This window comes from Cervus elaphus, chromosome 15, assembly GCF_910594005.1.
Source record: "Cervus elaphus chromosome 15, mCerEla1.1, whole genome shotgun sequence".
NCBI classification, from domain to species: domain Eukaryota; kingdom Metazoa; phylum Chordata; class Mammalia; order Artiodactyla; family Cervidae; genus Cervus; species Cervus elaphus.
In genome coordinates, this window is record NC_057829.1 from 7,272,368 (window position 1) to 7,290,362 (window position 17,995).

The window sequence follows — 17,995 nt, forward strand, 5'->3', positions numbered from 1 at the left end:
CCAGAGATGAAATTCCCAACATCCGTTGGATCATTGAAATAGTAAGAGAGTTCCAGAAAAACATCTACTTCTGTTTTATTAACTACACCAAAGCCTTTGACTGTGTGGATCACAACAAACTGTGGAAAATTCTTAAATAGATGGGAATACCAGACCACCTGACCTGCCTCTTGAGAAACCTGTATGCAGGTCAAGAAGCAACAGTGAGAACTGGACGTGGAACAACAGACTGGTTCCAAATAGGAAAAGGAGTACGTCAAGGCTGTATACTGTCACCCTGCTTATTTAACTTATGTGCAGAGTACATCATGAGAAACGCCGGGCTGGAGGAAGCACAAGCTGGAATCAAGATTGCCAGGAGAAATATCAATAACTTCAGATATGCAGATGACAGCACTCTTATGGCAGAAAGCGAGGAAGAACTAAAGAGCCTCTTGATGAAAGTGAAAGAGGAGAAGTGAAAAAGTTAGCTTAAAACTCAACATTCAGAAAACTAAGATCATGGCATCCAGTCCCATTACTTCATGGCAAATAGGTGGGGAAACAGTGGAAACAGTGGCTGACTTTATTTTCTTGGGCTCCAAAATCACTGCAGATGGTGACTTCAACCGTGAAATTAAAAGACGCTTGCTCCTTGGAAGAAAAGTTATGACCAACCTAGACAGCATATTAAAAAGCAGAGACATTACTTTGTCAACAAAGGTCCATCTAGTCAAAGCTATGGTTTTTCCAGTGGTCATGTATGGATGTGAGAGCTGGACTATAAAGATAGCTGGGTGCCAAAGAATTGATGCTTTTGAACTGTGGTGTTGGAGAAGACTCGAGAGTCCCTTGGGCTGCAAGGAGATCCAACCAGTCCATCCTAAAGGAAATCAGTGCTGAATGTTCATTGGAAGGACTGATGCTGAAGCTGAAACTCCAATACTTGGGCCACCTGATGCGAAGAACTGACTAATTGGAGAAGACCCTGATGCTGGGAAAGACTGAAGGTAGGAGGAGAAGGGGACGACAGAGGATGAGATGGTTGGATGGCATCACCGACTCGATGGACATGAGTTTGAGTAAACTCCGGGAGCTGGGATGGACAGGGAGGCCTATCGTGCTGCAGTCCATGGGGTCGCAAAGAGTCAGACACGACTGAGCGACTGAACTGAATCGAACTAGACTGTAGCCCGCCTGGCTCCTCTGTCCATGGGATTCTCCAGGCAAGAACACTGGAGTGGGCTGCCATGCCCTTCTCCAGGGGATCTTCCCGACCCAGGGATGGAATGTAGGTATCCTGTATCACAGGCAGATTCTTTACCATCTGATCCCTCATGCCACAAGGTAACTAAGCCGGCTCGCCATAACAAAGATCCGCATGCTATAACTAAGACAAAACACAGCTGGGTCTTAGTTATTATATAAGTAAGTAAGCAAGTAAATAAATAAACATTTAAAGAAGAAAGAAAGTAAAACCTTTCTACCAGGCAAAAGTCAGGGTAGCATCCACTACAAGTCATGAACTACTGAGTAAATGTTTATTTCCCACCCCCAACTCTCCACTTTTTGTTTGCATTTGCCTTCACTTAGAGCTTTAAGCTGACAGAGGCAGCAAAGACCATTTAACCAAACTTACGAATTAGGCTTTAGTTTATTTTGAAAATTTTAAGACATCTTTGGGGAAGTTTTAAGTAAAATGGGTTTTACTATGAGCCACTATGGCTCATAAGTAGGTTAAAATGTGTTTGCATTTCCCAGGAGGGTGTTTTAATGTTACACATTCCACAGCGGAACCAGGCTTAGCCAAATATCCTTAGAATCAATTTATAAAGATTTGTTTAAACAATTGAAAAGATTAACCTTTATAGCACAACAAAAATACTGAATTATTATTTTGGTTTTCTACACTGTAGGTTTTCTGAGCAACTAGGACAGTGCTCTGTTAGCTGTGAGTCCAGAAATTGAGTCTGTCTACAATTGCATGCATCTGTATCTATCTATACATCACCTATCTGTCTATCTACCAATCTATCATCTATCTTGCTATTGATCTGTTCCTAAAACACATGCCTGAGACAGTCAGAGGCAGAAAAAAATAGGTCTTCCATGATGTTAGTGGTGAGGACTCTTGGAAAGGGTCGGAGAGAAATGAAGGGCATTCATTGTGTACAAAGAATTCTGTTCCCCGAGATCTTTCCCCAGGAATGAACCAGCCTTAACCACGTCTTGGAGAGGGAACATTTAGGAAGCACAGGTTGCATACGTGTCCCACTAACTAGGAATTTCACAGCCTCCTCCACAGGGATCTGTTCACTGTTTAGGGTTCAGCGGGTTTCGCATGCATAATCCAACAGCATGAGTGTCTGTAAAGTGCTGGGAGATTGCCTGCCCCTGTCCACAGGGCTCCTGGCTAAACTGCCGGTCACTGCGAAGCAATTCTGTGTCCCATCCAAAGGTGAAGATAGAAGCAGTAAAGACAGGGTGGTATTCAAAAATACAACAACTTATTTCTTTGCCAGGTCTCCCCAAATAACAGACGTCTCCCAGAGGAGCCATCATCCCCACCCTCCCAGACAAGGGCAGGGGGATAGACCCTCACCCACATTACATGTGCATTTCATGAAAAGCATTAAGTCCTTCTGGTATCACATTGAAGATATGAATGAAGAAGTGCATGAATAGTTCAGGCCACAAGGTTGATTTCTACCAGCTACCACCAGCATCAAAATTGGGTTCTAATACACTGAATGATGGGCTCCCCTGATGGGTCAGATGGTAAAGAATCTTCCTGGAATTGCAGGAGACCTGGGTTCAATTCCTGGGTGGGAAAGATCCCATAGCTTCCACTTATATGTGGAGATTAAAGTACCAGCTGAAGTCCTCTGGCCACTTAGGAAGGACAGGCCCCCAGAATTGGCGTGCATTTCCTCCCAATCTGAAACAGCCTCTCAATATCAGAAACCACTCTGCCTGTTCTAGGAGTTCATTCAAATATCTGTGCCCAGAAGAAAGCTGCTCTGGGAACCTTGGCTTGTGGTCCACTTAACCCAGTGAGACCAGACACGTGGTTTCCTGTAGCAGGAAGACATCACAGGACCATCTGTTGTAGCAAAGGATGCCTCTCCTGAGCTGGTAGGAGACAAGCTGGAGATGGGCTCTAAAGAGAGCTGTTCGCCCTGAGATAGGACCAGCGCTTCAGGAAGAGTCAGGTACTGCATTAATGAAGTGCAGCCCCCTGTGAAGGTGAGGGACACAGCACCTAGCACTTGATAAATGGGTCTCAGAAAAATAACAGCTGCTGAGCTTTTAAAAATTTTTAAATAATTATTTATTTATTTTTGGCCACGCTGGGTCTTCACTGCTGTGCACGGGCTTTCTCTAGTTGCAGTGATTGGGGGCTACTCCCCAGCTGGGGTGCCTGGGCTTCTTCCTGCAGTGGCTTGTCTTGCTGCAAGCACAGGCTGAGGGCGCTCAGGCTTCAGTAGTTGCAGCTCACAGGCTCTAGGGCACAAGCTCAGTAGCTGTGGCACATGAGCTTAGTGGCTCCGAGATGTGTGGGATATGCCTGGACCAGGGATCGAACCCTGGTCTATCTATCTATCTATGAGCGCCCTACATTGGCAGGTGGATTCTCAACTGCTGGACCACCAGGGAAGCCCCTGAGCTTTTGCATCTATTCTGCTGCCTTTCAGTAAAGATTCACTTTGAGTCTCACTCAGCTGTCAAGACTTAAACCAGAAATATATTTTTATAACCCCTGACTCAACAGCACTTTGTATCACAGTGGAGAAGCCATGGCACATCTGTGGACATTTCCTTGGTCATCAAAAAGAAGTTGAGGCTTAAACTTCATGAGGATGAGGTGATATGGACTCCTGCACTGGGCCCCACCATTGCAACCGACGCCTGCATTCACCTGCTGGCTGGACCAGCTTTCTTCCCGGTGGGTGGCCATTTGTCTGGGGCCTCAGAGTGGGCCCATTCAGTTCATCGCAAGGAAGAAGTTTACAAAAACTGTTCAACAAGAAAAAAGCCTTGTTCAACAACGGAGCCTGTGTGCTCATTTCTGTTCTTCCACACCACCTTTCAGGAACCTAGGATTTTATCCATGTGGAGAGATGACTGGCAGATACTCCCCAAATCGAATGGAATTTCCTGAAGACCTTGGGTGAGCACCTCTCCCTCTGGCCCTGTCTGTCTCCCATCTTGGCAATGGAAAGTCCAAGGCTTGAAACTGGGGGCTGGACCAATGACTGGGGTGCTCTCTGCTTCTGTCACAATGAAAGTCAATGGTATTTGGTCAGTGGCCAGAATGGCAATCTTCAATGTCCAAGCTTTGAAGCAACTAATGCAATGTACAGTGAGCTATTGCATACAGCTGTTTCACAGATCTGCCCACAGAGATGCAACAACGGTATAATGGGACCATATATTATGCTATGGAATTTCAAAAGACCTTTAGCTTGACTTTAGTCCCTTTGTTGCTCCTGTTGTATCTTCTGATGTCCCAGATCTTTTTCAGAGGAGTATAAGCAATATCTTGTCCTGACGGTCTGTCTTTGAAAGATGGCTGCAGGAAGTCAGACCTAGGACCTGGCCAGGACAGCAGAGCTCAGAGGCAGCGTCCTGCCTTGTTAGGAACCAAGGCATTTCTCTGTACTGCACTGAACTCGGATCTCACGGGCTTCAGAAATTCAGAGACATCCTGCCCCTGCTGTCCCCATTACAGAGCTGCCAGGCACCTCCTCACCTGGGGCTTCCTCTTCCACCTCCAGCTCTGCCCAGAACCCTGTAAATCTGCCCCCACAAAATTCTGTGTCAGCTCCCTCACATCTCCCCAAGGTTTTTTAATTCTGCCTGCGAAGATCCCCTGGAGAAGGAAATGGCAACCAGCTCCAGTATTCTTACCTGGAGAATCTCATGGACAGAGGAGCCTGGCAGACTACAGTCCACGGGATTGCAAGAGTCGGACACGACTTAGCGACTAAACCACCATCACTTCTTCCAACTGACTACTGCTTTCTTCCTAGATGATGGAACCTGGCTTCCCTTGTGGCTCAGCTGGTAAAGAATCTGCCAGCAATGTGGGAGACATGGGTTCGATCTCTGGGTTGGGAAGATCCCCTGGAGAAGGGAAAGGCTACCCACTCCAGTATTCTGGCCTGGAGAATTCCATGAACTAAGTCCACGGGGTCGCAAAGAGTCGGACACAACTGAGCGACTTTCACGGTCACTGGTCATACTTGTATCTGTCAGGACCTAAGACAGTGCCTGACTCAAAATATACTGGTGAATAAATGACCACAACTCAGGTCTTGATATTTAGGCATATTTGGCAACATCAGCATGTTTATGCTGCTAGAAAGTTTAGCAAGTGGATATTGTAAAACTGGACTGTCCATGCTAGTAGGGATGCTGGAAATCCGACTTTCTTGTGTAAAGATAGGCAGCCTCAGGCACAGAGGTGATGAGTTCTGTCCAGGGTTACAAAGCTGGTTAGCAGCAGGGCTCAGTTTAACTAGGGGCTCCCAGTTCACTCCCCCATTCCCTGCATTTATTTTGGTGAAACCTTCGTGGGGGCTGATGTACAGGGAAACTGGCTTATCTTTGCCACCCGCTCGGCTGGCCGGGACAGAATGAGCAAACCACGCCCAGCTGTTGCAGTGCTTCCCTTGCCACCTCCTGCTCAGTGGCTGTGGAAGGGGCCTGTGTGGGGTGCTGACCATGAGAAACCTGCCTCTCTGCATTTTGTAGAAATGGGTATGTGGATTAACGGTACATCCCCTGCAACTAATTATGCAGATGTGTGGGCAATGCTCTTTGCTAATTTCAGGAGATGTGCCCAAACTATTTAAAAGCATGGGCATGCTTTGTCTTCAGAAAGAAGAATTCAGGGAAGTTATCCTAAAAGCTCTACCTCTGACTTACCAATGGGTTTTTTTGCTTTTAAAAAATATCTTCCTACAAACTGAAGAGTTTAAAGATTTTTATAATTCAGTGACAGACGAACAGTCTGTGTTTTCCTGATCTTGAACTGGGAGTTAAAACAAAGATGTCACAAACTCAATGGGGGATGAAAAATCAGGGTTGTTACTAAAGAGAACAATTTTACAAAGGATGAAATTCTGTTGTATCTCAAGGACAGAAAGGTTTTGGACAAGGTCAATTTTATAATGTGCCATTTTGGATGGGATTGGTCTATATTAACTGTAAAGCTTTTCAAGGCTGGTACCAGGAGACTGGTGTGTGGATACGTGTCCGCTGATTTTTGCAGGCAGTTTTCCTCTCTCTCTCTCTCCCTTACACACACAGCTAGAACTGCCTCCATCCAAATGAACAGCATTGACTTTTTCAGAGTTGGATGGATTTCCATGGCACAAACCAACAGCTCCTTTTAGAAATAGATTGAACCCAAGGAATTGTTGAAATACACATGGCTTGGTCCTGGCTATTGACTATAGACATTCATTGTACACCTTGAAAAAGACTGGTGATTCCTTGAGATTCAAGGATTCAAAAATGGCTGAGAGATAACAGAAGCAGCAGATATTAAGATGAGGTGGCAAGAATACACAGAAGAACTGTACAAAAAAGATCTTCATGACCCAGATAATCACAATGGTGTGATCACTCACCTAGAGCCAGACATCCTGGAATGGGAAGTCAAGTGGGCTTAGGAAGCATCAATACAAACAAAGCTAGTGGAGGTGATGGAATTCCAGTTGAGCTATTTCAAATCCTGAAGGATGATGCTGTGAAAGTGCTGCATTCAATATACCAGGAAATTTGTAAAACTCAGCAGTGGCCACAGGACTGGAAAAGGTCAGTTTTCATTCCAATCCCAAAGAAAGGCAATGCCAAAGAATGCTCAAACTACCACACAATTGCACTCATCTCACACGCTAGTAAAGTAATGCTCAAAATTCTCCAAGCCAGGCTTCAGCAATACGTGAACTGTGAACTTCCAGATCTTCAAGCTGGTTTTAGAAAAGGCAGAGGAACCAGAGATCAAATTGCCAACATCCGCTGGATCATAGAAAAAGCAAGACAGTTCCAGAAAAACATCTGTTTCAGCTTTATTGACTATGCCAAAGCCTTTGACTGTGTGGATCACAATAAACTGGAAAATGCTGAAAGAGATGGGAATACCAGACCACCTGACCTGCCTCTTGAGAAATCTGTATGCAGGTCAGGAAGCAACAGTTAGAACTGGACATGGAACAACAGACTGGTTCAAATAGGAAAAGGAGTACGTCAAGGCTGTATATTGTCACCCTGCTTATTTAACTTACATGCTGAGTACATCATGAGACATGCTGGGCTGGAGGAAGCACAAGCTGGAATCAAGATTGCTGGGAGAAATATCAATAACCTCAGATATGCAAATGACACCACCCTTATGGCAGAAAGCGAGGAAGAACTAAAGAGCCTCTTGATGAAAGTGAAAGAAGAGAGTGGAAAAGTTGGCTTAAAGCTCAACATTCAGAAAACTAAGATCATAGCATCTGGTCCCATCACTTCATGGCAAATAGATGGGGAAACAGTGGAAACAGTGGCTGACTTTATTTTTCTGGGCTCCAAAATCACTGCAGATGGTGATTGCAGCCATGAAATTAAAAGACGCTTACTCCTGGGAAGGAAAGTTATGAGCAATCTAGACAGCATATTAAAAAGCAGAGACATTACTTTGCCAACAAAGGTCTGTCTAGTCAAGGCTATGGTTTTTCCAGTGGTCAGGTAGGGATGTGAGAGTTGGACTATAAAGAAAACTGAGCGCAGAAGAATTGATGCTTTTGAACTGTGGTGTTGGAGAAGACTCTTGAGAGTCCCTTGGGCTGCAAGGAGATCCAACCAGTCCATCCTGAAGGAGATCAGTCCTGGGTGTTCATTGGAAGGACTGATGTTGAAGTTGAAACTCCAATACTTTGGCCACCTGATGTGAAGAGCTAACTCATTGGAAAAGACCCTGATGTTGGGAAAGATTGAAGGCGGGAGGAGAAGGGGAAGAGATGGTTGGATAGCATCACCGACTCAATGGACATGGGTTTGGGTAAACTCAGGGAGTTGGTGATGGACAGGGAGGCCTGGCGTGCTGCGGTTCATGGGATCGCAAAGAGTCGGACACGACTGAGCGACTGAACTGAACTGAACTGAAGAGAGTGTCACACTGAGTGAAGCAAGTCAGACAGAGAAGGAGAAACATCGTATGACTTCCCGTACATGTGGAATCTAAAAGGAAATGATATAAATGAACTTACTTACACAACAGAGACTCAAAGACTTAGAAAACGAACTTATGGTTGTCTGGGGAGGGGTTAGTTAGGGAGTATGGGATAGACATGTATGCACTGCTGTGTCTAAAATGGATAACCAACAAGGACCTAGTGTATAGCACATGGAACTCTCAAAGTTGTGTGGCAGCCTGGATGGGAAGGGGCTTGGGGGAGAATGGATATATATGTGTGTGGCTGAGTCCCTTTGCTGTCCACCTGAAACTATCACAGCATTGCTTGCTAATTGGCTATACCCCAATACAAAATAAGAAGTTCAAAAAAAAAAAAGGAGTAGTAACCAAAAAAATGGCTGAGAGAGAGCTGCCTTTACTTTGGGGGTGTTTCTCTAGCTTAGTGAGAACTGCAGGGTTCATCTAAATTCCTGCTCTCATTTCATCCCATCCTAGACTCTGGCCTGCACCCCAGGAAGTATTGTTCTCAGGGGTCCTGTTTACCCCAGGAGCTTCCCGATGGGCCTTCCTATTTCCCATATTCTTCCTGTTCACCCAGAATCTACGAACATCCAGAACATCCAATTGGTTGTGACAGAGGTTGTCTATGTTGTCTAAGAAAGTGGAGGCTTCCAAAGTAGAGTGACCCCCATCTGCCTGGGGGCAGCAGAGGTGTCTGGAAGCAAGATCTTGCTCAAGTGCCCTTTAGGGAATCTGATAATGAATGTAAGAGTCTTGAATCTAACAGTGAATTAGCTGTATGTCTCCAGGCCTCAGTTTTTGCATCTCTGAAATGCAGGATCAGTTCAAGATCCACTTACAGTCAATCATCTATGAATATGTGATTCATATTCTGTTGCGTTCTGTCCTTGCTCAGTCATGTCCGACTCTTCTTGATCCCCTAGACTGTAGCTCACCAGGTTCCTCTGTCCATGGAATTCTGCAGTTAAGAATACTGGAGTGGGTTGCCATTTCCTTCCCCAGGGGATCGTCCAGACCCAGGGATCAAACCCGCATCTCTTGAGTTTCCTGCACTGTCAAGTGAATTCTTTACCAGTGTGCCCCTGGAAGTGCTAATTCATATTCTAATGGCTTAGACATCTAAGTAGCGCCCTGGAGCAGAGGCTGGACCCAGGACTCTTGGTCTGTGCAGCAGCAGGAGGAGAGGTTGAGCCTGCTCTGCGGCTTCCCCTCTGTTCACAGGGGCCACCCAACCAGCCATGGCCCCTCGCTCTGAGCGTGTGAAGACAACAGGTCCTACTGTACAGTACAGAGAACTATATTCAATATCCTATGATAAACCATAATGGAAAAGAATATAGAAAAAAAAGAATGTATATATATTCATAACTAAAATAATTTTGCTTTACAGCAGAAATTAGCACAGCATTGTAAAGAAACTGTACTTCAATTTAAAAAAAAAGACACCAGCCCAGTGTGGGTACGGGCCCCACACTGCAAGCTTGCAGGGCCCTTTCCCATCCAAGGCAGGGATTTGGGAGTGTCAGGATTCTAGGTCTATTCTAGCCTCTCAGAATTCTCCATCAAGCATCGCAGTTATTTTAATCATTTCTTGGTAACATTTCAGAAAGCAGATGACTTAGGGAGCCAGAATCTTCCCCATGTTCTGTATGAAAGCCCAGAACCGTGACCCCACTGGCCTATAGAGGACCACAGGTGAGAAGCCAAATGGTTTTCCGGCTGTCCTCAGCCAAACCCGGAAGAAATCAATTGCTTCAACTGTTACTATGCCTGTCATGGGTCTAAATGTGCCAAGTGGTCAAAACTCTGCACAAAAGGCAGTTGACAGGCATCAGAACCACACTTACAAGAAGTTGAATTAAATCAAGGCCTTAATGAATCTCTGCCCACTTCATCCCAAACATACAAGCCCAAGCCGTCAGATGTGCAGCCAAGCCCAGACGCGTGTATCTGAGCTATGGTCTCCCTGGAGCCAGGACAGCCGAGCCTCGCCCTCGGCCTCTCAACCTCACGCTCCCCTGTGACTCTTATCCCACCTCAGAGCTCAGGGCTTCTTTTCTGTTGTCTGTACATCAAGGACCTTCACCAGCTCCTGATGGTTTTGCCTTTTGCCTTTACATGTATTTGGCAAGCACCAGGTACCAACTGTAGTTCTTTTTGCCTTCTGAATGCAAGAACACCTGGATTAGGATGAACACAAACGATGGTGGTTTCTCTAACTACAAAAGTCCCTTTAAGTGGCCAGCTCTGTGCTGACCCTCTCTGTTTTTTTGGGAAACTGTTCCTCTTCCTGGTGGACCCCTAGCCAAGGTGCAGGCTCTAGTCAAGGTCCTCGTGGGGTGGTCCAGGGACCAGAAGCCTCAGCATCGGCTGGGAGACTGTTAGGAATGTAGAATCTCAGACTTCACTCCAGAGCGTTTCCCTGAGATCAGAATCTGCAGAGAACAAGCTCTCCTGGTGAGCTGTGTGCAATTCTGCTTTTGAGAAGTGACCTCCAGCCATCTGGATTGAACTGCAGGTGCCTTTCTGGTCCCAGTGATTAGTGTGTGTGTGGGCAGGCGGCAGGGTAGGGGGTGGGGAAGGGGTAGGCGGAGGATCAGGCATGTGACTCAAGCTGGGCTTTCGGCCCTCGCCCACAACAGCTATAGTAATCCCGTGGCTTTTTCGAATCTTTGTTGAAGAGTCTATTCTTCCTTAGTAGAACATGTGAAGTTCAACACTATACCTTGACATTTCTCCCACCAACTTGGTCTGCATATTGCCTGGAAGATCTGATGACAAAGGCCCCCTAGGGCTTTCCTGGAGGCGCCAATGGTAAAGAATCCACCTGAAATGCGGGAGACCTGGGTTTGATCCCTGGGTTGGGAAGATCCCCTAGAGGAGGGCATGGCAACCCAGTCCAGTTTTCTTGCCTGGAGAATCCCCATGGACAAGGAGCCTAGTGGGTTGCAGTCCACAGGGTCACAAAGAATCAGACATGACTGAGCAGCTAAGCACAGCAGAGGACCCCAGAGAGGGCAGTCCTTTCCCATGGAAGCTTAATACAATATCATTCACTGGACACCAGCTAATTAGCCTTTCAAGGCTCTGGGTACCACATCTGACTTACAGAATTGTGCTCATCATACATACACTTTCTCCTTCCCCATTTTCCCTCTGAGTTGTTGTACTATGATGCTTATAATTCTCTGGCCAAACACCTGGGGAGGCCAGAGGCTCTGGTGACCTTCAGAGGGAACAATCACATCTGAAGTGGGCAACAGCACAGTTATGGTCAACAAAACCAAGGCCTTTGGTTCCTAGAGGCTTGATCAGAAGGCAGCATGGGTCAATGTATAAAACAATAACTTTCGAAGTCAGAGAGATAAAGATGAAACACTGCTTCACTACTTATACTGGTGGGGTCATAAATAACTTGTGGAACCTTTGGGATCCTTAATTTCTTCATCAGGAAAATGGGCAACCTTGGAGGACTAAGGTAGTAGCTAAATGAGAGAAAATAGTTCAGTAATCACCAAAGCGGCTGCCATGGTAGACATACCTTAACATATTACCCTCATCACCCTTTCCACTCTTTCCTTTTGAAAGGACAGACTTTGGAAGCAACCTAAATGTTCACCAACAGAGGAACATATACACAACAGTGGTACATAAACACAATGGAATATTACTCAGCCACAAAAAGGGATGAAACTGGGTCATCTGTAGAGACATGGATGGACCCAGAGGCTCTCATACAGAGTGAAGTAAGTCAGAAAGAGAAAAAACAAATACCGTATATTAACATATATATGTGGAATCTAGAAAAATGGTATAGATAACCCTATATGCAAAGGAGAAATAGAGACACAGACATACAGAAAAAATGTATGGATACCAAGGTGGGAAAGGAGTGGGGTTGAAGGAACTGGGAAATTGGGATTGACACATATATACTATTGATACTATGCATAAAATAGACAATTCATGGGAACACACCGTATGGCACAGGGAACTCTACTTAACGCTCTGTCGGGACCCAAATGGGAAGGAAGTTCAGGAGGGAGGGGACACATGTGTATGCATGGCCGATGCAGTTTTCTATGCAGTAAAATCTAACCCAACGTTGTGCCGCAACTATACCACTACTAAAAACTAACTAATACAAAATAAATAAAAGGACAGACTTCAATTTAAAGAAAATACTTTGAGGCTTGAGTCTAATCTCTCATGCCGTCAACAGAATAAACTAAAAACGGCCTTAGCATTTTGTACCAGATCACAGTAGACACAAGGATTAGTCTGACTGCATTTCAGAAACTTTTATTAATAGCTGCTATACTGCAAGAATCATAAGTGGGTGTTTTTAAAAATAACTAAATGTATAATGATTTATATTTTGAGCATTTAATTAAAGTTCTACCAAATTCTAGATTGTATTCAATGATCTCAGTTTCCAAAGGTTGTGAGATTTACTGCTTTGTTTTCATGGGGGTGGTGCCCTGGTTTGGAGGTGGGGAGTTGACAATGTGGTGTAGACACTGCCCTTGACCATCTGGGTAACAAAGGCTTGCCCAACACCATCCTCAACATCGAGGCCACTGTCTTTCAACCCAAAGTCAATGCAAATGAAGGAAATGGAATTTAAACTTGGAGTCAAAGTAAATGATCCCACTCAGATTTTGAAGTCTCATATCCTTGGGCAAAAGTTTTCATGACATTGCAATGGCCCTTCAATGATGCTGGGAATGAAGTAAAAGATGCGGTTAAAAACACGAGCTTGCGAGCCTGAGCCTGAGCACTGGGTACGATGGTTACCTGGGCCAGTCACAGACTGCCTGCTGATGTGCCTCAGCTTCACCGTCCGCGAAATGCAAACAGCAGTAACACCCACCTCACACGGCTGCTAAACGAACTGCTTTGTACAAGGTACTGACGATCAGTGCCTGCACAGAGTAAGCACTCAATGAACCTTACCTCTTATTACTATTATCATTTATGGATTTGGCTGTGCTGAGTCCTGATTGCCTTCTGGAAGCATGCAGACTCTTACTTGTGGCATGTGGGATCTAGTTCCCTGACCAGGGATGGAATCTTGGCCCCCTGCATTGGGAGCGGTGAGTCTTAGCCACTGGGCCGCCAGGGAAGTCTCATTCTCGTCTTTCTCAAAGTATGGCTGCACAACAACATTACTAGTATGATCTGATCACTGCAGAAAAGGACAAAACTGTCAGTTCCTAAATTCAAATTATTGCAGTTTATTATATAACCTGGATTAAACAAAATTTTTTGATGGCCTCATCATGCAAATAACTCATTTTACAGTTATAGTCAACTGAAGTCCTTTTCACACATGTGTGGTTGTCAAGCTAAACCTCTGCTCCGTCCAGCTTGCTCCTTGTGTTGCAGATTTGTGTGGACACTTTACACATGTTCCTATTACATTTCCTATTGTACCTGGCCCTGCTTTCTAGCCAGCCAGGTCTTTTTGGGTCCTGGTTTCACCATGTGCTATGCTGTGCTTAGTCACTTGCTCATGTCTGACTCTTGGTGACCCCATGGGACTGTGTCCATGGGGATTCTCCAGATAAGAATACTGGAGTGGGTTGCATGCCCATCCTCCAGGGGATCTTCCCGATCCAGGGATCAAACCCAGGTCTCCCACATTGCAGGCAGATTGTTTACCATCTGAGCCACCACGGAAGCCCCCAAGACATCATTAATCCTCCTAGAGTTTGAGTCATGTACAATTTTGACAAATGTGACTTCCATGATTTTACCAAAATCACTGATAAAAATATCCACCAGACTAAGTCCACGTTCCATAGTTTGTGTTTCAGTGGTGGCCCACATTACGGAATCCACTCACTCTCACCATTATTAGGACTCCTCTTAGGGACAACCGGTCCAATCTAATTTTCCTGTGGCCCCTAGTACTGTTTTGTTTTCCCCAGTGCCTTCTTTTTGTTTTAATTTTTAAAAAATCTATTTTTGGCTGTGCTGGGTCTCCGTTGCTGGGCGTGAGCTTTCTGTGATCGCAGTCAGAGGGGACCGCCCTTTTTGGTGGTGCAGGGGCCCTCAGGCAGTGGCTTTCCTTGTTGCAGAGCATGGACACTAGGCATGTGGGCTCAGTAGTTGTGGCACATGGGCTTAGTTTGACATATGAAATCTTCCCAGACCGGGACTGAACCCATGCTCACTGCGTTGGCAGGCAGATTCTTAACCACTGGACCACCAGGGAAGTCCTCCCCAGTGTTTTCAATGAAGCTTCAAGTAGACCTAAACTCCTGGCTACTGATTAGCCATGAATTGTGAAATTGTTTATTGCTTGTGAGAAAATGACAGTAATTAGCAGAAAATACCTGTCCTTTGTGTTTTAAGAATACTTGCTGGATAAAGCATAAGAAAGTTAGATTGTTTGTTCAAAAGAGTTCCTGCAAAATCCAGGTTTGCCATGCAATCATGTGCACTTGGGCATGGGCCAGCCTGATGGGAGAGGGCTGTGGAGTCAGTCCTCCGACAGGAGGGGCCCTGGGAAGGCTCTGCTCTAGACCATGGAGAGGGGCTCTCCTCCATAGTTAGAGGGGCAGGGGTGAGAGAACCACCAGCTCCAATCCCACCCAAATCATGAATTAAAGGCCCGGTAGAACTTGTCAGGCTCATGGACCAGATGAGTATCTGAGGCTGCAGTCCTGGTTAATATCAGGGACTGTGCATCAGGGCTTCCCAAGATGGCATTCGTAGTAAAGAACCTGCCTGCCAGTGCAGGGGGCGTAAGAGACGCAGATTTGATTCCTGAGTCGGGAAGATCCCCTGGAGGAGGGCATGGCAACCCACTCTAGTCTTCTTGCCTGGAGAATCCAATGGACAGAGGAGCCTGGCGGGCTACAGTCCATGGGGTCACAAAGAGTCGGACATGACTGAAGCGACTTAATACGCACACACGTGCATCAGTGTGGTGGGTCCTTTGATTTTTTTTTCCCCTCCAAACTGAGCCCAGCAGAGACTGCCTGGTGAAGGATTTAGGGCTGCGTCTTTCCTTTAGAAAGTGGCTGTGTGCATCCTGGCACCACAATGTCAAAAGGCGTTGGGAGGGCCCTCTGTAGTGCTGGCAGCTCGCTCCATAGGGCTGTGAGGCTGGGATCCTCCTGTCCCCCCGCACCAGGGCAAACAGATGCTCTGGAAAAAGGGCAAAGAGCCTGGCTCAGCTGCAGCAGGCGGTCCCAGTCTGCTCCTTGCTCCTCGGGCAGGGAGGCCGCTCTGACAGTAATTGACATGATGCATAATAGATGAGGAAGTGGTTGGCTGGGTCTTCACAATGTGCTGTAATCCTGAGACAAAATACACAGAGAACTTCACACAAGCTGGAGATGACTGATTCCCAGGAGCTGATAACATAGGGCATCTCTTCCCAAGCGAAAGGTCGAATCATTTCAAAGGTCACCTTGGAGGCTTGGGCTATGTTACCACTTACCATGGACCTGTTTCCGGTTCAAGAGAAAAACTGAACTTCCTGCTTTGTTTATATATACAGATTCTGTGATACAAGTCTAAAGACTCTATCTTAAACTGTTGTTATGATTAAACTACCAGCTACTTTTTGGGTCAGAAGCATTAAAAAGTCTGTTTCAACACCTCATTGAATCTCTGTTTTTCCAGAGATTGATGTAGATTGACTCTATGTCCTTCCTCTTCTTTGCGAACTGGGGACAAAGAGGAAACAGAAGCCTCAGACCACGTGTATTAGTCTGTGAGGGCCGCTGTAACACAGCACCACGGGCTGGGTGGCTGAGACAACAGATGTTTATGTCCTCAGAGTTCCAGAAACTGGAAGTCCAAGATCAAGGCAGTAGCAGGGCTGGTTCCTTCTGAGACCTCTCTCCTCGGCCAGCTGTCTCCTCCCTGTGTCCTCATGTAGCTTCTCTCTATGTGTGTCTGTGTCCTAATCTCCTCTTCCATCAGTCAGATTGGATTAGACCATCCTAATGATCTCATTTGAACTTAATCTTTGAACTCTTTCAAGGGCTTCCCTGGTGACTGAGATGGTAAAGTACCTGCCTGCAATGCAGGAGACCCAGGTTCAATCCCTGGGTGGGAAGATCCCCTAGAGAACAGAATGGCAACCCACTCTAGTATTCTTGCCTGGAAAATCCCATAGACAGTGGAGTCTGGCCAACTACAGTCCACCGGGTCGCAAAAGAGTTGGACATGACTGAGTGGCTAATACACACACACACACCTCTTTCAAAGCCATGTCTCAAAAAAAAAAAAAAAAAGTCATATCCTGAAGTTCTGGAGGTTTAGGATTTCAGCATATGTACTTTAGGGGTACACAACTCAGCTGATTAAACTCAAGTAAGGACACAAGTTGCCCGGAAAAGCACTTTGCTGTCCCCACGCTGACTGCTGCCTTCAGGAGGACCTTTGGCACTGACCACGGTTGCTGATGTAGAAGCTACAGGCAATCATCTTGAGGTCCCAGGACCCAGCCACAGCAGACAGGACGAGGATGCTGTCAGCGAGGCAGCATCTGTGCTTCTTTGGCCGCACCAGCAAAGGATCTTAGTTCCCCGCCCAGGGATTGAACCCGTGCGCTCTGCAGTGGAAGCGTGGAGTCCCAAACACTGGACTGCTGGGGAAATTCCAGCAAGGCAGCATCTGGAGGCACTTTGGATTCAGATCCTGCCTGTGATACCTGACAAGTTATTCAACCTCTCTGAGGCTCATGGTCTATATCTTTAAAGAGGATATGGCCATAATACTTACCTCCTAGGATGACTATGCAGTAGAAATGACATACAGTAGGTATGCATGCTCGGCACCCTGCCGGCAACTGGGGAGTTGTTTGAGAAATGGGGCTGTTGATAATAACAAGCAAAGTCAAGCGACTGTCCTGGCCTAGGGAGAGTTAGCCAGGCTATCTAGGTCCAGTCACCCTGCTTCCTGTCTGCCTAATTCAGTTCTACCCAGCCATTTTCCTGTTCCACCCCTGCCCCTCTCAGAAAGCAGGGGGGCTCAGTGAATACTGTGCTGTGACTTCCTGGCCTTGGGGCATCCCAAGCTATTCTTCCCTCCACTGGCCTCCAATAAACAGATTGGCAAAGCGAGTTTCAGTTCATTTAAGGATGAAATCTCAGTAGAAGGGTTAAAACACAGCCATCAGCTTATTCTAATTATAGCCCCTCCGTATTGCAAACATGCTCAGACATCTGAAAGTAGGTGGTGAACAGGAACAAGGAGATAGAGTGTGGGCTGTCTAGGAGGGAGTCCATTTGGTACCCACAGCGATGTAGTGGGCATCTTCATTTGGGGCGAAGCCTTGAGCTGAAAATGAAGCAGGAACCACCTCCACCAAGAGTACATGGGAAGGACCTTTGCCGGTGGTCCAGTGGCGAAGACTCCGCACTCCCAGTGCGGGGGCCCTGGGTCTGATCCCTGGTCAGGGAAATAGATCCCACATGCTGCAACTAAAGATTCTGTGTGCTGCAACCAAGACCTGGCATAGCCAAATAAATAAATAAATGTGTTTTTAAAATAGTACACGGGAAAATGAAGATTCTTTGCTGTTGAGATGCTAAGATGTTCTATTAAGGAAAGTGGCCCCTGGTGGATAAAGGTGGGGCTCTTCCTGCCCCTGGTGATCAGAGCTGGGCGAGGAGCAGACCTCTCCAGCCACAAGAACTACCGAGCCAGTTAATGGGCCTGTTGCCGGACACCGTTAATGAAGCAAGGATGACCTGGGTAACGGTGCCCGACATGCCAGCAAATCCAGGAAAGTCTAACTCACGCGCTGCAAGATACACATCCGTTGCTTACTTACATAATGGA

General features: G+C 46.2%; 1 protein-coding gene and 1 non-coding gene across 5 annotated transcripts in view; one reads left to right on the forward strand and one right to left on the reverse strand.

Annotated features, from left to right (window-relative positions):
• SLC35F3 (solute carrier family 35 member F3) overlaps positions 1–17,995 on the reverse strand; it is a 412,876-nt gene that overhangs the window by 37,767 nt on the left and 357,114 nt on the right. The window lies entirely within an intron of this gene.
• On the forward strand, positions 16,195–16,266 carry TRNAC-GCA. Its single transcript has one exon. It is a non-coding gene; the product is annotated as a tRNA-Cys (tRNA).